We start from the raw sequence: 19,277 nt of genomic DNA on the forward strand, positions 1-19,277 counted from the left end.
GGGATCATTAGGAAGTCAAGGTGTGCTTTCTCGTAGTAGCAGTGTTGAGAGTAGTTTCTTTACCATCAATATTGATTAAAGTTATTTTTGTCTTCTGTGCATCACTAACTTAAGGTAATTGTGCTGGGGTTTTCACACTAGTTTATTTAGAGATTCTGTTTTCATGCTTAATTAGCTTTCATTATTCTCACGCACTGTTTTACTCATTAGTTTATCTAGTAACTGTTATTTTCATCAGCCTCCCTGCAGCCATAACAAAAATCATTTTCATAACAGATTTGGTGACAAACCCTGGAGTTTTGGTGAGTGCTTCATTTCTTTCAATTACTTCTCCTGATAGACAAGAAGAGTTCACTGATAGCTTTCACATTTTCCCAAGCATCCTATGCGTGTTACTTTTATCACTTTTGTCCCAATTTTCAGGCAAACAACAACGCACATCTCCAGAGCTTCCTGTTCCAGTGCCATTTTCTGTTTTTACCCATTCCTGCTTTCTCTGTGAATTCCGCACTGAGCATAGAGCAGGCCCCTGCAGCAGTGTGGGGTCCTCCCTGAAGTGCCCAGGTGACACGTGATGAGCTCAGCAGAGGCTCGTGCAGATTGTAGGCCGAGGACTATGTGCTCCTGGACATTTGCAGCACCACATTCATAGAGGGTTGCCACTGTGACTGGGCTACTGGATGGTGAGGCCACCTCATTTTAGAGTGCATGCCTACCTACCTAGAAACAAAGTTAGCTGTGAGCCTCAAGCAGCGGTTTCCAACCCTTTTTGGCACTGGGGACCAGTTTCATTGAAGACAATTTTTCTGGGGTAAGGGACTGTTTCAAATGATTCCAGTGCATTGCTCTCTTTGTATACTTTTATTTCTATTAATACATTACAATATATGATGAAGTAATTATACAATGCACTGTAATGCAGAATTATTGGGAGTCCTGAGGTGGTTTTCCTGCAGATAGGCCCTCGCACTTAGAAGTGAGACTGTGATACTCAGAGTGTGTTTGTCATTTATTCTGTAATATTGTTTTAAAACCCTGCCTCACCAAGATAGGATGTTGGAATTGGAAGAAGGCATATTCACTACTTTTGTGGCAATCTCAGGATATTCTTCCTTAATATTAATGAATCTGCAAACACTGGATATATTGACCATGATGCATTCAACTTCTCTGCTAATGTGAATCCGTATTTGCAAACACTTCCCAGTGCTAGCGTCACTGCCTCAGCTCTACCTCAGATCAGCAGGGTTAGATTTGCACAAGGAATGTGTAGCTTAGATCTCCATATATGCAGTTTATGGTGGAGTTCATGTTATTGTGAGAATCTAATGCTACTGCTGATCTGACTGGAGTTGGAGCTTGGGATGATGCACATGCTAGTGAGCATGTGTAATAAATAGGGTTGAAGCTTCACTTGCTGGCTTCCTGCCTGTTGCTCACCTGCTGTGCTGTCCTGCCTGCCATGGCCTGGGGATTGACCCCTGCTCAAGGGGTAACCCTGAAGAAAGTATTGCATTATAGGCGATGACAGCTCCATTCTGTTGCCCCCCTAAAACCTCCCAGAGGGACGGGAAGTAGAGGCAGAAGACAGTGATGGTGGTGGTCCCAACCCAGTGTGGACTTGTTTGTGTCTTAGGTTTTTGTTTTGTTTTGCTTTGAGACTCAGTCTCACTCTGCAGCTCTGCTGGCCTTGAATACTCTTATGTAGTCCAGGCTGGCCTTGAGTTCATGGTGATCTTCCTGGTTCAGCCTCCTGAGTGCTGAGTTTACAAGTGTACACCACCACACTTGACTTGTGTCTTAGTTTTTAACAAAAATGTAAGTAAAAAATAAAAATTAAGAAAATGGAAAAATCTTAGGGCATAAGGGTAGAAAGAATTTTTTTGTGCAGTTGTACAGTGTGTATGTTTTAAGATATGTTACTACAGAAGCCAAAAAAATTTAAAAAATTAAAAAATTTGTAAGGTTAAAAGTTTCAGTTTGCTGAAGGAAGAAAAACACATTTTATAAATTTAGTGTAGCCATGTTCAGAAAGTTTTAAATAGTATGTAGTCATTCCCTATACCCTCCCAGTCAACTCACTGTGCTCCTCACTGAATCACCCAGAGCCACGGTCTTGCAAGTTTTATTCATAGTAAGTACTTTGTATAGTTCATTTTTTGAGGGAACATACCAGGAATCGAACTCAGGACCTCTTGCTTGCCAGGTAGACATTGTACCATTGAGTTAAACCCCAGGTTCCTATAGTTGTATCATTTAAAAATTTTTTATGTCACAGTTTTACTGTACTTTTTGTGTTTTGATGCAAAAACAGCATTGTGTTGTAGTTGCCTGCAGTAGTCAGTAGAGCAACATGCTCTGCTGCCTGATATCCTTGGGGAATAGGCTGTGCCTTACAGTCTTGCTGGTGTGGTAGACTGTACTGTCCAAGTGTATGTGAGTACATTCGCAGATTTCACATTAGGAGCTCACCGACATTCTCAGACTGTGTTTTTCTTTTAAGTGATGCATGACTATTCAGGTTTTATGTGGATATGTTTTAATTTTTCCTGAACACATACCTAGGAATGGAATTCTAACTCTTTGTTTGAGACATCTATCTATATCTATATCTATATCTATATCTATATCTATATATGTGTATCTGTGTGTGTGTGTATATATATATATATATATATATATTTGTTTGTTTTGTTTTGTTTTGTTTTGTTTTGTTTTGAAGGTAAGGTCTTTTTATATAGTTCAGGCTGGCCCTGAACTCACTACAGTTCTCCTGCTTCAGCCTCCTAAGTGCTAAGATTATAGGCATGTGCCTGGTTCTTTAATATTTTTAGGAACTATTACATTGTTTTGCAAAATTATATGCCGTTTTGCATTTCTACTAGTAATATACAAAATGCCAGGGTTTTCCCCCAAACTTCATTAGTGTTGTAGTATGTGTTAGTACTTCATTCCTTTTTCAGGCAGGCGCTTATACCGCCGAGCCAAATACCTGACCCTTTTTTGTTTTTTGTTTTATTTTTATTTTTATTTATTTTTTTTTTTAAACTTTTTTTCGGTACCAGGAATTGAACTCACGACCGCCTGCTTGCAAGGCAGGTGCTTATGCCGCTGAGCTAAATCCCCAGCCCCTTTTGTTTTATTTTTATATTCATGACCCCATGCTTGTCAGGCACATGAACTGCATTCCTTTTTATGGTTGACCAATACTCTACTGTATGGATATACAATATTTCATTTTTTTCTCTGAAAGATTTTCTATGCAGAGCTATCCACTGAAATGTAATAGAATGGTTAAATTAGTTGTATCTCCATGTATTTTCCACTAGTACTATGTAATTTTTGTTTTGTCTTTTTTGACTCACTATCTAGTTCAGGATGGGCTGGAACTCCCTGTGTAGCCCAGGCTGGGACTCAAACTCACAGTGATCCCCCTACCTCCACCTCCCAAGTGCTGAGATTATAGGCGTGTCTCCACCACACCTGGCCCACTAGTACTATATTACAGAGAAATCCAAGGAAAATGCTTAACAGAGTATTAAAGTAGAATGCAGAATTGTGCACATACAACTTCTTCAGTGTATGTAGCTTTACTTTTTTTTTTTGGTACTGGGGATCGAACTTATGACCATGTGCTTGCCAGGCAAGCACTTATGCTGCTGAGCTAAATCCCTGACTGAATATATGTAGTTTTGAGGATCGTGATTAGCAATTTTCTGTACATTTTTATATTTTCCATAAAAAGCATGTATTTTATATTCAGAGTAAAGCCTTTTATATCATCATCACTGTCAGTGTCGTCGTCATCATCATCATCATCATCATCATCATCATCACAATACTAGGGATTGACCCCCAGTGCATTCACACTGAGCTGTATTCCTATCGCTTTTTAAATTTTAAGACAGGGTCTCATTATTTGCCTGAGATGGGCTGTACCTTGTGATCTTTCTGCTTCAGCTTCCAAGAGGTCTGGGATTACAGGCAGGCACTATTGCCTCCAGCTGAAAGAAACATTTTAAAAAAAAAAAACAATCACAACCGAGCATGGTGGTACATGCCTGTATTCTTTGCACTTGGGAGGCTGGGGCAGGAGGATCATTGTGAGTTTGAGGCCAGTTTATATTACATAGTGAGAGTGTCTCAAAAACAAAAACAAAAATAAAAACAACAAAAAGCAAACAGAAAGCAGCCAACCAACCATAGCTGTAGCTTTGCTGTTGTTGGCCTAAATGAGTTCAGCCAACAAAAGCAAGATCACTCACTGTTGGGAGTGTTATTATTTTATGATCAACAATTAGCATAAATTACAAATAAAATAATTTCAGGCTGAAGCCAAGAGAATGTTTAATTCTTCATATTAACCTCAAAAGTTTAATTCATTATAGTGTAGTAATTGGATAATAGTAGTAAGTGGATAATAGTAATTCTTATGTATTTGACTTCCAAAATGTGGAAGAAAAGGATGAATGTAGACAATGCATGTTTTAAATTTAAAATTATACCTCTCAGAATTTGTTGCAAGAAACAGCACTCGAAGTTTCAGGCAGAAAGGCATTTAAATGGAAAATTAGGCACTGGAGGATCATAGGTCGCCTTGCAGCTTTGCTCAGTAAACACTCTTGAGAAGTGGCGTTGGTGAGCACCCCACCTTCTGGGCCCTCTTCTGTCCCTCTTAGACAGAAACTCTTTCAATACTCTTCTTCCTCCTCTTAAGGAAGAACTGGAATCAAGGCTGTTGCTGGATGAATACATTCAGGAACAAAGGTCATAGTAGCTGAATCTTGGAAGCAGCCTGTATGTCTAATCAACAGACGACTGGCAAATGAAGTATTACTCTGCCATAAAGGATAATAAACTTGAGTCATCTTTAGGAAAATGGGTGTATTACCAGGTTTTGGGGAGCTGGAGTCTCTTCTCAAGGTGGTTTGTAGGTTCTTCCTGTCCTAAGTAAAGAATTGGTCAAGTTGAGCACAAATGCCAGGTAAGTTTGATTAAAGGTAGGAAAAGAAACAGGGTCTGCAGAGTGAGTTTGGGCCAAGTGAAAGTAGAAAAAGGCGTACAGCCCAGCGTGAGGCCGGCCACCATGCAGGAGCAGGAGCCAGTGCAGGCTCCGTGGTGGCTGTCCTTTCCGTGTCACCCAGCCCTGGGGCTGACGTCAGGGCTAGGCTGTCCTAATGAAGACTTGCCCTGGTGCTCTCGTCAAAAGTCCACCTGCAGGGCCATGGGGACTGTTGGGCGCCTGCATCCTGAATCTGGTCACAGCTGCTTTCCCAGCTGGCTTTAGCAACACCCTACCTTCCTGTCCCACTTGGCTTCATGATGTAAAGTGGAAGAAATCAGATCCAGGCGCTTACTGCGTGATTTGTCTTCTATGAGAAATGCACAATATAAGCAAAGAGCAAAAACCAGGTACTAGGGCGTAAGAAGATAGGTGTTCTGCAGAAGGGAAGGGACCAAGAGATGTAGAGGTTCGGGGGGCAGGCAGAAGAAGTGTTCTGCACTGGGTCAGCTCCCCTCAGAGAATATCTCTGTGTCCTGCACGCGTGTGCTGATAAATAAAAACTGAAGAAAGACATTCCAGAACGTGGGATGGGTTTTAGAAGTCAGGGAGTGAGACTGGCGTATAGGGGTGGGTGCGCTAACTCTAGGGCTGTGACTTTGCGGGGGAAGACATCACTGGTGGTGACTGGTGATTGATTGCAGCAGCAGCTTCTGATGGTGCCTGGTGCCCTTCATGGCTCACCTGATACATGAACCATGGGAGGACGGCCTCTGTGTTCCTTGCTGCCCAGCTCTTCAGAGGACACTGGGCCGGCAGAGCCTCACCTGCATCTCAGATGCTTCCCAGGAGAAAAGCTGTGCAAAGTGCCGTGGCCCCCACCCCTTAATGCTTTCCTGTCATGGGGGTGTGGCTGGAAAGAACCAATGTCAGGCACTCCTGGACTAACCCAGCACATACGGTGTGCAGTGGAAGCCTTGTTTTTGTTAGGTGGTAAAATTTTGTGTTCAGTTTATTTTGAAGGTGGTAAGATTTAAAAAAAAGTTTGACGTATCTGATCGCTTCAGAAATTTTCCTTTTCCTTTCATTTTTATTCATTTGCTACATTGGTTTATCAGAGGCTACAGGAATCTTTAAAAAGTATGAACTAGTAAATGTAGCAGAAATTTCCCTTCTATAATCTAGAATGAAAAGATGCTATGGTTTTTTATATTGAACTTTGTACAGTTTTTTTTAATTCCCTCAAAAAATTCTGACAAGGTGCTAAAAGTATAGTGCATTTTTCCATCAGAAAATATTTACACTTCTGTGTTTCATGGAATTTCAGTGTGCTAAGGTCTCATTTAAAAAGCGTATATGCGGGGCTGGGGATTTAGCTCAGCAGCATAAGCACCTGCCTTGTAAGCAGGCGGTTTGTGAGTTCAATCCCTGGTACCGATAAAAAAACGAAAAAGACAAAAAAAAAAAAAAAAAAAAAAAAAAAAAAAAAAAAAAAGCGTATATGCTAAGCAACTTCCAAATACCCTTGACTTTTATTCTTCATTATTAAGTAATTGAGAGCAGCAATAGTGTCTGTTGTTTGTAGCAGGCATCACTAGGATTATTACTAGATCCAGGTCTGGCTGTTGCACCAGAAAGCCAGATGGTTCTCAAGACGTAAGATTCAGTGGCAAGCAAATTGGTTTTATTCAGGGGTGGCATCCTGAGGAAATAGAGGGGTGGCTGAGAACCCAGCTCCTTCTCAGGAATCTCATGCACACCAAAGGCTTTATGTTTGGGGGGGAGTCCTAGGGAGGCTACTTATGGGCCTAGGAGGGCCTTCATCATCAGCCATGTGGCTCCTTTTTTTATTCTTCTGTGGCTGGAATATTGTAACTGATTTTAGCTTCCTGGAGGTCTTTGTAAGAAGCCATGTAGAGAAATACTGATATGTGTACCTGACTTATGAATGAGATAGAAAATGGTAAGATGGTTCTGTGCCTTGTAGTGATGTGTTGTGTTCTCTAGTTTGAAAGTTGACATTTTTTTGTGTCTGATTAGTCATGTCAAATTACTGGAAAATGCTTGTAGAATGAAAGTGCATGTTATGCTAAATGAATTCATATATATGATGCTTTGAAAAAGATTTAAAATGGAATTGGTAGTGAATACCTGTAATCTTATGTATTTGAGAGGCTGAGGCAGAAAGACTGCCATGAATTTGAAGCCAGCTTTGGTTACGTAGTGAGTTCAAGGACAGCCTGAACTACATAGTGACACCCTGTCTCCAAAAACCTAGGTGGATGGATGGATAGGGAGAGAGAGAGAGAGAGAGAGAGAGAGAGAGCGAGCGCGTGAGCGCGCGAGCCAGCCAGCCAGCCAGAGACAGAGACAGAGACAGACAGTAAAAGTAAACAGAAGTCCATTTACAATAGTGATTCTCTACCGAGGCAGTACATTAAAATAACCCAGTAGTACTTTTAACAAAGTATAAATCCTGCGTCCCACTTCCAGGAATTAATTGTCAGTTGATACTATGCCCCCTGCCTCCAAACGCAGGTCCTCACACTGAGCTTCATTCCCAACCCTTTTTAATATTTCATTTTGAGACAGAATCTCCCCCAAGCTGGGCTGGAACTTGCTGTCCTCCTGCCTCAGCCTCTCTGAGTACTGGTATTATAGGTGTGTACCATTGCTGTGCTCAGCTTGTCAGTGTGCTCTACAGCTAGTGATGAGAACTACAGTTTTAAAGAACTTGTTTTAGTTTTGATGGATTATTTATTGTTCTTTTTCTCATTTCTTCCCTTAAACTTCTCAATTTGGTAACTTAGATGACTAAGTACATACAACATAATAGAGTCCAGCATGTTCTTTTTTTTTTTTTTTTTTTTTTTTTTTTGTCTTTTTCCTTTTTATCGGTACTGGGGATCGAAATCACGACTGCCTGCTTGCAAGGCAGGCGCTTATGCCGCTGAGCTAAATCTCCAGTCCCCAGCATGTTCTTTTTTCTCTCTAGAGGAAGAAAAAGATTTACTTACATGTTTTTTGGAGACAGGGTCTCACTGTGTAGTTAAGGCTGGCCTGGATTCACTGTGTAGCTGAAGCTGCCTTGAACACGCAGCGATCTGAGTGCTGGAATTACAGATGTGGATTACCATTCCTGGCTAGAGAAGAAATTTTCTAAACGATCATTCTATGGCCAAAACTTTTTTAGACTATGAATGTGTGTCTTTTTCAGATACACATTATTCAGGTATTCAAGACTGTCATTTATAGTTAAATAATTTTGCAAATTTCATATTGCTTTTTTATTTACTCTTTTTTTGGGGGGGGGAGGGGGGTACTGGGAACTGAACTCAGGACTTTGCACCAGCCAGACTGGTGCTGTGCTGCTGAGCTGTATCCCTGACCCTTTTTCTGTTCTTTAAACACAAAGAATGCTTCCAAATTAATACTGTCACAAACATGACCCAGCATCCACTGGTGCTTCCCAGTGATTTCCTTTGGAAAGTTGCAGAGTTCCTTGGTGTGTGGTGATGGACAGGGTTGTTTATACACAGAACCATCAGGCAGGGCAGAGTGGACAGGGAACCAGTCTTGTGTTCTCTTGAAATAAACTGCTGGTTATTTACTTTTTTAGGAAGTGCAGATCTTCCTGTTAATATAGTATGTATGTATCATTTGAATGTTGAGTGGTGGAACATACAGATATTTTGATAGCACCACTTGCAGATTTGTCAGGTTTTATTCTGAAAGCCAGTGCTGCTGTGGTCTGAGTGTTGTCTGTTGCTGAATGGTACAGGGGTGAAGGAGTGGTAGAGAAAGGGAGGCAGAGGAAAGGCTTCAGGTGGAGAAGCAGCACATGCAGGGAGGGTTATGTGAAGCTGAATTGAAAGGCTGCTGGGCTGAAGAGCTTTGGACAGGAAATGTAGTTTTGGCTATATCAGCATATATATGGAGGGAAATTCAGGGGAGTGATTGAAATAAACCAAAGGAACAACGAAAGATAGAAAGCTGAGGACACAGAACAAACCATCAAGAGCTGTTTCCTAACACTAATATTTGAGCTAAATATTTTTGACTGGGTTACAGGGGAACCTGTAAAAAGGAAGAAGTCAAGACTATTCTGCTATGTCTGTTTGGTAGAGACCTGCATACTGTTCTTGATTTGAAGACTGAAAGTTGTCCTCAAATGACCTCCTCTTCCCAGCTTGTTACAGTATCTGAATTCGTATCATTAGCATTTCTTTACTTCGGGTAAATGTTGTCTCTCTTGGGATTCCCTGATAAATATGGTTATTCCTGGAGGAAAGCAGCTGAGAAGTTTTTATTAGTACCTGTTTGCAGCACATAATGATTGTGCTTGTTGTGGAGGAAGTGGTCCATGTGTATAATGCATCTTCCTTTTGCTCCCCTCACAGGGGAAGATTAGTCCACGATTATGGTAATGCTGGTGTTTTTATGTCTCATGGACTTGGCTTTTAGTTTGGAATTCAGATGAGAAGGACAGGTGGGAATTTGAGAGAGATGAGGTTTCGAAGCCATGGCCCTGCCGGGTGGAAGCGTGGGAGCCTGGACTTGCAGCATAGTCCCCCAACCCTGGGTAAAGGGAGTGAGCTGGGAGAGGCTGGAACCCTGGTGGGGAGCTGGGAGCAAGGAGCAGTGTCACTGAAAAGGAAGTAGGAGCATTTAGGAGAATGGAGAACTACAGTGAGGTCAAATTTTGAAGGTATTTCAGTTTACACTAGGATGAGCGTGTAACCTATTATCTAGTTTGGGGCATGTTAGGATGATTTACCAGGTGTGTGGGATGTATTGGAGTAGAAGGGGAAGGACTGTTAATAATTACGTTCTGAAAACCAGTGTAAATAGGGGTTATCACAAGCAAGGAAGGATGGTCACTCTGGTTGTAATGTAATTATTTTCATTAATAGCTTAATGAAAGACCACTTCAGTTTTTAGCTAAAATTGTACAAGCATTGTACAAAGTTAATGTTACGTACATTTTAAAAAGCTTTTGAAATTGAGTTTTCTTTCTTTTTTTTTTTTTTTTTTTGGTACCAGGGATTGAACTCAACCAAATGCTTGCCAGGCAACCACTTACACCTCTGAGCTAAATCCTCTGCTGAAATTGACTTTTCAAAGAACCAAACTACATGCTTGGGTAATTGACCCAGTGCACAGTGATAAAAGTACTTTTAACACTATTATCCTTTAATAAACATTTCTAAAAGTACTTAGTGATTTTTTTTCCCTAAATTAGTGTTCTATTTATAAATAAATTAGAAATGTTTTACTTTTTTTGAGACAGTATCTTGCTGTGTAACGCAAGCTCGCCTCAGACTCGCAGCCAGAAATGTTTTATTTTTGAAATATATTTTAATCAGTGCTATTAATTTTAGAGAATATTGTTTCAAGGTGGTATTCTCCTACATGCATATACATGTTTTGGTCATATCCATCTCCTTTATTATCCTCCTTTATACTCCCTCCCACCCCTTCTCTTTCTCTTGTCTAATAATTATATCCCTTCTGTTTTCATGTCCTCATTTTTAGATTCCACATACTAGGGAAAACATGATCATCAGCCAGGTATTGATGATTAGATTGTTTCCTAGGGATTTTAAGAGTTTTATTTATTGTTTTGAGGCTGGCTTATTTTGCTTAACATGATGATTTCCAGTTCCATTCATTGTCTTGCAAATGATGACATATTTTTGTCCTTTATGGTTGAAAATTACTGCGTTATATATAAACAGCACATTTTGTATTTAGTCATTCTTGAATGGGAACCTAGGCTAGTGCCAGATGTCGGCTGTTGTGAGGTGCATGCAGGTCCCCTTAGAGCAGGCTGGCTTTCATCCTTTCAGGTGTGGCCCGAGGCGTGTACAGCTGAGTCACAGGGCAGTTCTGTTTTAGCTTCTGGAGGAACCTCCCTACGGTTTTGCTGATTCGCACTCTTACTGGCCGCGCAGGGCCTCCCGCGGTCTCATATTTACTGTGTTCTGATGAGAGAGACAGGATGTTGGTGTAGATTCGATTTACATTTCCTTAATGGCTGACGGTGTTCCATATCATTACTATTTGTCCTTTATTTTTATCTATTTATTTTTTTGAGACAGGGTCTCGCTGTGGAGTTCAGGTTGGCTTTCAACTCACTCTGTAGCCCAGGCTGGGTTCAAATTAAGGGCAGTCCTCCTGCCTCAGTGTCTCAAAGGCTGGGATTGCAGGCATGCCTGGTTTTATTTGTATTTTGGACAAGTGTCTGATTTATTTGCCCTTTTAGGGATTCTGTTGGTGTTCTGTCTGTCTGTCTCTTTGTGGTGGGTTTTTTAAAAAAATTCTTTATTCTTGATATTAATCCTCTGTCAGCATTGATGAGGATTTGATGTCCAGTTTGTTGATTCTTATATTATTTGCTGTGCTCCTTGAGTCATGGATTCAAGTGTTTCCCTGTTTCTTCTAATACTTTCATATCTTTTTTTAAACACCCCCCCGCCCCCCGTATTGAACCCAGGCCCGTCACACTGAGCTACACTTGCAATTCTTTGTAAATTTCTTACTTTGAGACAGGCCTCACTATATTTTTAAGTTGTGTGGATTTGGGCCAAGCTTGAAATTATCATGCATAGAGTGCTGGGATTACAGGTGTGTACCCCTACAGCCAGCTTTAAAGTTTCAAGTCTTAAATTTAGGTCTTTCATGCACTTGAATTGATTTTTGTGCAAAATGAGAGGGATTTAGATTGTTTTCTCCTTATGGATCTCCAGTTTTCCCAGTGTAGTGTGTTAAAGAGGGTCTCTTTCTTCCAATGTATATTTTCGGTCCCTTTATCAAGAATCTATAGTAGAACCACATATGATGGCCCACTCTTGTAATCCTAAGCACTCGGGAGGCTGAGACTGGGATCGCTTCAAGTTTAGAACCAGCCTGGGTTACAAAGTGAGCTCAAGGCCAGCCTGAACTGCATAGCAAGACCTTGTCTCAAAAAGGCACCAAAAAACAAAAACAACAAAAGAAAACAAAACAACCCCCGCCCCCCCCCAAAAAAACCCTCAAAATGTATAATTGGCTTGTTCTGTGTTCTCTACCCCATCGGTCTGCATGTCCTTTTTGTGGCAGAACTGCACTGTTTTTGTTACTCTACTTTGGTGTACTGTCAGTTGGAATTGGGTGTTATGATGCCTCCAGCCTCAGTCTTCCCACAGGTTGCTGTGCACATTCTTCTGTGTTTCCATGTGAGTTTTGGTTTTTTCCTAGTTAAGTGAGGAATATCACTGGAATTTTGTTGGAGGTTGTGCTGATTCTGCATATGGCTTTTGATAGTATGGCCATTCATTCTGCCAGTTCATGAACATGGAAGGGTCTGTCCATCTTCTAATGTCTGCAGTGTACTATTTTCTCTGAAGAGGTGTTTTAATTTCCTTGATTAGGCTGTTTTCTAGGGCTTGTTTGTTTTTAATTGTGAATTGAGTTTTAAAAGAAATTTCCTTCTCATTTAGTTCATTATTAATATATAGAAAGCTTTTGGATCTTTTGTTCTTGCATTTTTTGGGGAAGGTTCATGGCAGGTAGTTGAACTCCCTGTGTTGCTTGGGCTGACCCCAGACTTGCAGTAGGCCTGCCTCAGACCCCTTGCTGTGCTCAGTGCAGGGAGTACAGGTGTGTGCCCCATACCTGGTTTAACTTGTTGATTTTTAAATTATTTATTTGTATTTTTTGAGATAGGGTCTCACTATGAAGCCAAAGCTGGCCTCAGATTCAAGGTAGACCTCTTTGCCTCAGCCTTCCGAGTGCTGGGATTACAAACATGCACTACCACACTTGGCAGTTGTTTTTTCAATGTTGATTTTGAATCTTGACTTCATATGCTTCACATCCTTGTAATGGCTGAAGGAAATAGTGTTGTCTTTATTTAATAGTCAGTGAAACTAAATTTCAAGTAGAATAACTTCCCTGAAATTCTCCATTGTAGTCAGAATTGGAAGCTATGCTAAGTGTATTAGCTTAATCCTCCCAGTAAGCGTCTGAATTATTTCTCCTCTACCGTTTAGGAAAGTGAGCTACAAAGAGGGCGAATAAGTTGCCCAGCCTTCACTCATTTCATAAGTGGCAAAGCTGGGATTCTGACCTGACAGTTTTACCCCAAAGTCGCTAACTGTTGCCTTTTACTGCCTCTTGTACCCATAGTCCTGTGAACAGGTGTTTTTAGTTCTCTTGGCAATAGGCTTGTTAAGAAGCGTGATACAGATGTGTGTGCCTTGTATGAGAATTACTAAACTATTTTCAGAATGGTTTTACCACTTTGCTTTCCCATCAACAGTCCACATTTAAAAATTCATTCTTTTTCTGTTTCTTAGTAAGGCAAACTCATCCTTTTCCACCAGATCTGAAACCCCAGCAATTAGAAATAAGTTCTTCTCTGGGTTTAAATTTTTTGTCTCATCTACAGCCACCCTCACCTCTATCGATTTTTGTAAACTGATTATATCTTATATGTTTTTTAGGGCCTGGGAATGTTAACAGTACCAGTAAACAATAGTAAAAGGCAGGCCAGAATACAATGAGCCACGTTAACAGTGTCACCATTGCCTGCATAATTAGTTGTCCAGTTAACTTTTCTGTTACACTACTTAAGTGAATGGTTATATACATATACCACACCCACCTTTCTCACCCAGTGATCAGCCCTGGGGCTCATGCAAGGTAGGCAGGTGTTCTGCCACTAAGCTAAGTATCAGCCCTATTTATACTTTTATTTCTTTAGTTTGGCTTGGAGTCAGGAGTTCACTAAATTGCCCAAGTTCATCTTGAATTTGAAATCCTCCTGGTGTAGCTGAATAGCTGGGGTTATAGACATATACTACTGTGCCTGGCTTGCTTGCTACTGTATTTACAGTACAGGGGAAATAAATGACACTACAACAGTATAGTGCTAATAGGCATTATACTGATCAGTTAATGTGAGTTTGGATGGATTTCTTTACCTGAGTCTGTAAAATGAGGAGATGGCACTAGATTGATTGCTTGCTGCCCGATTGCTTCTCTCTCTTTCCCCCTCTCCCTTCTTCTCCCTCTCACTCTTTTTCTTTCCCTCCCCCCCTTTTGATTCCTTATAGATGGGGCCAGATATTTGTCCCTGACAGACCTGTATTTCTTTGAGAAGAAAAAGTGAATTGGTGTTTGACTTTAAATAAGCAAATGAATGGGACATGTGCTTAAATACATATTTTTCATTCAACATTATAGAGGAGTTTAAAAGGCTCAGGTCCTACTAATGTAAGCCATTATTGATTGGGGGAAAGTGGAAAACCAGAACTTGTTTTGGTACAACTTAGAACTTTGTCTTCCTGTATTTCATCAATTTAAACTAAAGGTTTTGAACTGCAGTGGTTTGGCCCTTAAACGTAATATTTTTACATTTGTAAGAGGATCTGAAGATTCAGTAGGATCATTGTTAGTCTTCTCAGTGGGATTTTAGAATTGCTATCCTGACAGCCTGATGACCTCTGCATTTTTTTCATAGCAGTATGATGGAACAAAGACTGATTAATTTGGAGGATGGAACTGTGTGGAGAGATTTTGGTGTTGTGTAAAATAAAATTTAGTGGTGAAATTTAGCTAAGGAAATAATGTGATTTGCTCTGTTTCTTCAGTATAACAGGCAGAGGATATTAGAGATGGCATTTAATGTGATACAAAAATCACCAGTACATGCCAAAATTTTTAATTATGGGTTCATAACTTTTTCATGAACCAAAGCATAATTTGAAGTTTATACTAGTGATACCCAGATGAATGCTCATTAAATGATTAGCATGTCTTTTTGGTTGACAGCAAAATGACTTAATTTTAAAGTCTAGTTACTATCAAATGTACCGAAGGATTGAGGGACTGTATGGACTGTAATTGAATAAATAATACTGAAATCTACCAGATTCTTTTTTACTCATGTGAGATTATTCTAGGATGGGGTGTTATTTTTGTCATATATGCTTTCTCTGTGATCAGCAGTTAATGTTTGTGATCCTTAGGGTTAAGAAAGGTTGTGACCATGATTTTCAAACATAATGCATTGAATAGGTCCTCCTTTTCATATAGGGCAATCTTGCCACTAATCATTAGATTCATACAATCACCTTTTCTTTCTTAATTTTTAATTTTTTAATTTTTTTGTTTTTTGAGACAAGGTCTCACTTTGTAGTGTAGGCTGGCCTTGAACTTGATCTGTAGTCCAGGCTGAACTCTCAGCAATCCTCTGGTGTAAGCCTCCTGAGTATTAGGACTACAGGCCTTTGCTGTCATATTCTGCCCAGAATTATTTCTTTTTAAAATGTGAAATTAGGGCTGGGACTTAGCTTAGTGGCATAAGTGCCTGCCTGGCAAGTGCAAGGTTGTGAGTTTGATCCCCAGTACCAAACAAACAAGCCGTGAAAGTAATTGTACAGATTTATAGCATTCAGTTTGATAAACGTTGACATATGCTTATGCCTGTAGAAGTATTGCATGAGGATATGAAAATTGAAGCTGGGGATGTAGCCTCATTGGTAGAGCATTTGCCTGTTTGTGCTCCAGCCCCCGTTCGATCTCAGTTCCATGAAAAGCAAACAAGAAGAAACTATTGAAAGTATCCAAAAGCTAGCCATGTCTTTGGGTCCCTCGGTAGTTCCTCTGTGTACCCACCTGTCCTTAGCCCTGTGCCATCTGCTGCTCTGCTTCCTATCGCGGAATTTAGTTTTCATTTCTAGACTTCATACAGATGAATTCTATAGTGTATATTGTTGTGTGTGTTTGTGATGCTGGATGTTTCACCTGGGGCCTGGTGTGTGTTAAGTGTTTTCTGGTGAGCAACACTGGGAGTCCTGTGTGGCTTTTTGCCTTCTAGTTACATTGAGATTCATTTATTGATGAATACATAATAGTTCATTTTTTAAAAGTTACAGTTAATAGTCCATTGAATGAATGGCTGCATTGTACCATATGTTTCTCCACTCACCTGTTGATAGGGAATTGTTAGTCCCAATTTTTAGCTATGTTAAACTTTAGACAATTTAAATTTAGCAGTGTTCAAGTAAATGCATGAAGCAGCACTCCGAACTGCTTTGGTTCAGAGAGCTTTGAACCAGTGAGTATTGATGGTCAGGAAAGGAGAATAAGTTTGGAAATAGTTTGACTGGTTACATCTCCACCTCTTCCTTTTTGGGTCATGGTCCAGTCAGCTAGCAGCTTGTGATCTGCTGATACTTGGCTGCTTGTGATGGTGAGACTATCGTAATACCTGTACTTAGGTTTTCAGTTTATATGCTGTGCAGTGACACATGGATCATGAGGAAGACATAGGATGACGTGTTAGGTTTTAAGTCTGTTCTTTGTTTGCTGCTTTAAATGCTGTGTTTTTAGTTGGATGCTTGTAAATGAAGGCACAATATCTTAAACACAGGTTCAGGGTGACACAGCCAGTCAGTTTCAGAATTAGAACTCCAACCTAGTGCCTTCTGACTCCAGAGTTCGTGCTGTTAACCCTTGAGGTATATTATGTATATTCTCAAAGTAAGAAAACATGCCTGGCTCTGACAATAGACAATATATTATTGTCAAGTAATTGTGTGTAGGATATACCTATACAGCAGAATTTGCAAGCCCACCTGTTTATGGGCTCCAGACAGGTAACTGTGAGTAAAAGTTGTACTGTCAGAGAGTGGTGACATATGTGGAGAACTGCAGAGCCTGGGTCCCATCTTAGGAGTTAGCCTCTACTCAGCTGACAGATGGTTACTTTGTGGGAGTGTGGATACAGGATTGCTGAATCTTAATTTTCAGGAGAGGTCAGAAACCTGGATTTTATTGTTAATTCCTGACATTTGTAAAGGTAGGCAGCAACCCTTCAACACACTGTATAGGCTCTGTTGTGCGTTCACATGGTGTGATTTGGTTTCTACCCAGTGGGCATCCTCGATAAGAGGTGTACCTGGTATACTGTGGAAATAACAATAAAATTTATGTGATGGGAAAAGGGTGGTAACTCTTTATAGTAAGCACATTACAGGCATTAAAATGTAGGTTGTTTGGCTTAAACGTGGTGCTTAGTAAGTCTAGTGTTTTGAGTTTAGATTTCACATGTATCAGTTAATTATAGGTGGGGTTGGAAAGAATTGCACTCTGCAACTTTTGCCTCCTAATTGCATGCTTTTCTTTGCACATAGGGTCAGTTCTGAGTTGATGGGTTTTTTGAGTGGAACCTGGAACCCACATGAAGAAATTACTGAGAAACGACTCTGATAATGTGTCTGCAAGTCATCTGGGTGTGTAGTGTGGATTGTTCTCACCCTGGACCTAACTGAACGAGGAGTGGTAAGTCTGACTGTCGTCTCTGGTAACTGAACAGCCTAAGTCTTTTTCTTAAGAGACTGTTTTCCCTCTGTTCTTCCTGTTTACTGACAAATTAATTTTGCAGTACAGAGAATGATAACAAGTGTATCATTCTAACAGTTTGATGTGTGATTTCAGGGTTTGGCTTCCTCTTATTTAGCCAGTCCCTTCCTTTACCTGTGTTTTTTTCCCTTTTATTTCTTCCCCAGTTCGAGACCTGAAATAATTGTCTTTGAAATACTCAGTCAGGACTGGAGGAGTGGTCATGATATTGAACAGCAGCCGTTCCAGTCTTGGTTGTAGCATGTTTTAGTCTCTTTGAAAGTGACTGTTTTAGAAGAGCCAATGGCCAGTTTGGACAAACGGGGTATAAAAGTGAGGTCTGCAAGAAGCATCTGGGAAAGGTTTTCTTGCTTTTGAGAAAAAGAAGGAAATAGACGGTTTCTCATCGCCATAGTGCTTGTTTTATTTGGATGTGCCTCTGGAACTGCTGCAGCTTTCTTGTGAGGAGCCAGAAGGTGATGCCTTATGTGAAAAGGGCAGAACCAAGAGGCTTGCAGAAATGCGGTAGAACTGTAGCCCAGTGTCCATATCTGGAGCCACCTACTTGAATTTCCCTCTTGTGTAAGCAGTTTTCCCTTGAAATTTTCTATTTGCTCCAGAAATCATCTAGGTTAATTTGATTTCTTCCTGTTTGGATTACCTTGAAGCGTGCATTTCTACTTGATTTTGTTTTGTGTTTGGTAATGGTGGTTGGTGTATGTTGCTTTTGCAGCACAGTATTAAATTTCATGAAGTCCAGTGCCATATGTATATTCTTGTGTGTCTAACATAGGCACTGTTATGTTCTTTTTTTTTTTTTTTTTTTTTTTTGATACCAGGGATTGCAGCTCATGACCTTGTACTTGCCAGGCAGGTGCTGTGCTGCTGAGCTATATTCCAGCCCCCCAGGTACTGGCTTCTTAATTATGCCTCCAAATACATATTAACTGAGTTGAATTCTTTGGACAGTAGAGTACTTGGAAAGCCAGTTTTCAGAACTGCATAATTGCATAGATTTTTAAAAATTTATTAATCAAAACCTAAAGTTTAATAGATTTTCTTTTAATTCACATTCTTTTCTTTAACCAAGTTCCCCCCAGGATGAGGGAAGCTTGACTTTTTCTGCAAGATGACTAGTGTATAAGATGTGTTCAGGTGGTTAATTCTACCCTTAAAAGATGTTGCTTGGATTTTGCCTTGTGGTTTTGGTTCAACCTTAACATCAGAATGAGCTTCTCTCCTGTATGTTTGAGTGTTAACTTTCCACATTCCACATTCTTCTGTGAGAAAAACAATGTCTTACCATTTTTTTTCTAATGATAGAAATGTTAACATGGATGATAAGAAACATCATTTAGGAATGATTTCTAGTTGTGTTTACAATGTGTGTTCACATGGAGAGTCCCCAGGTGTGTGTCCTGGCCTGGGGCTGTTGTGTGTGAGGGGCAGAGTGGGGGTGAGGTGAATGTGAGTGTAGGAAGGTGTCTTGAGCATCTGGTTGCTTATATTTTAAAGTTCTGTGAAACACATCACCTCCCCCCAATTCAAGATAGCCACATATGCCTCTGTTTTTCTTTTAAATCCTACTGTTACAGTTTAGAAGAATTATAAAATAACTTTCTTGAAAATCAGTGGGAGTTTTTCAGTCATATCAAGAAGGAAAATCATGTACCTGTGTTTGGACTGTTATCAGATAATCTGATGGTACATTTTGAATCCTTCAAAAAGTGATAATGTAGCTGGGTGTGGTGGCACACACCTATAATCCCAGCATTCTAGAGGCTGAGGCAGGAGAATTGTAGCAAGTTCGAGACCAGCCTGGGCTACAACATGAACTCCTGAACTGCATAGTGAGACCCTGTCTCAAAAAGACCAAATAAGGCAA

General features: G+C 40.3%; 1 protein-coding gene across 3 annotated transcripts in view; it reads left to right on the forward strand.

The window, feature by feature from the left end:
- Nucleotides 1-19,277, forward strand: part of Cdc42se2 (CDC42 small effector 2) — a 101,454-nt gene that overhangs the window by 22,676 nt on the left and 59,501 nt on the right. For all 3 annotated transcript variants that reach the window (XM_013146740.3, XM_063230579.1, XM_023562736.2), the window contains exon 2: nt 17,185-17,332. The gene's annotated coding sequence lies outside the window, so the exon portion shown is untranslated. The remainder of the gene's footprint in view (nt 1-17,184; nt 17,333-19,277) is intronic.

The sequence above is a fragment of the Cavia porcellus genome, unplaced genomic scaffold, assembly GCF_034190915.1.
Source record: "Cavia porcellus strain 051 isolate PalLab524CR breed Dunkin Hartley unplaced genomic scaffold, mCavPor4.1 scaffold_19, whole genome shotgun sequence".
Taxonomy (NCBI): domain Eukaryota; kingdom Metazoa; phylum Chordata; class Mammalia; order Rodentia; family Caviidae; genus Cavia; species Cavia porcellus.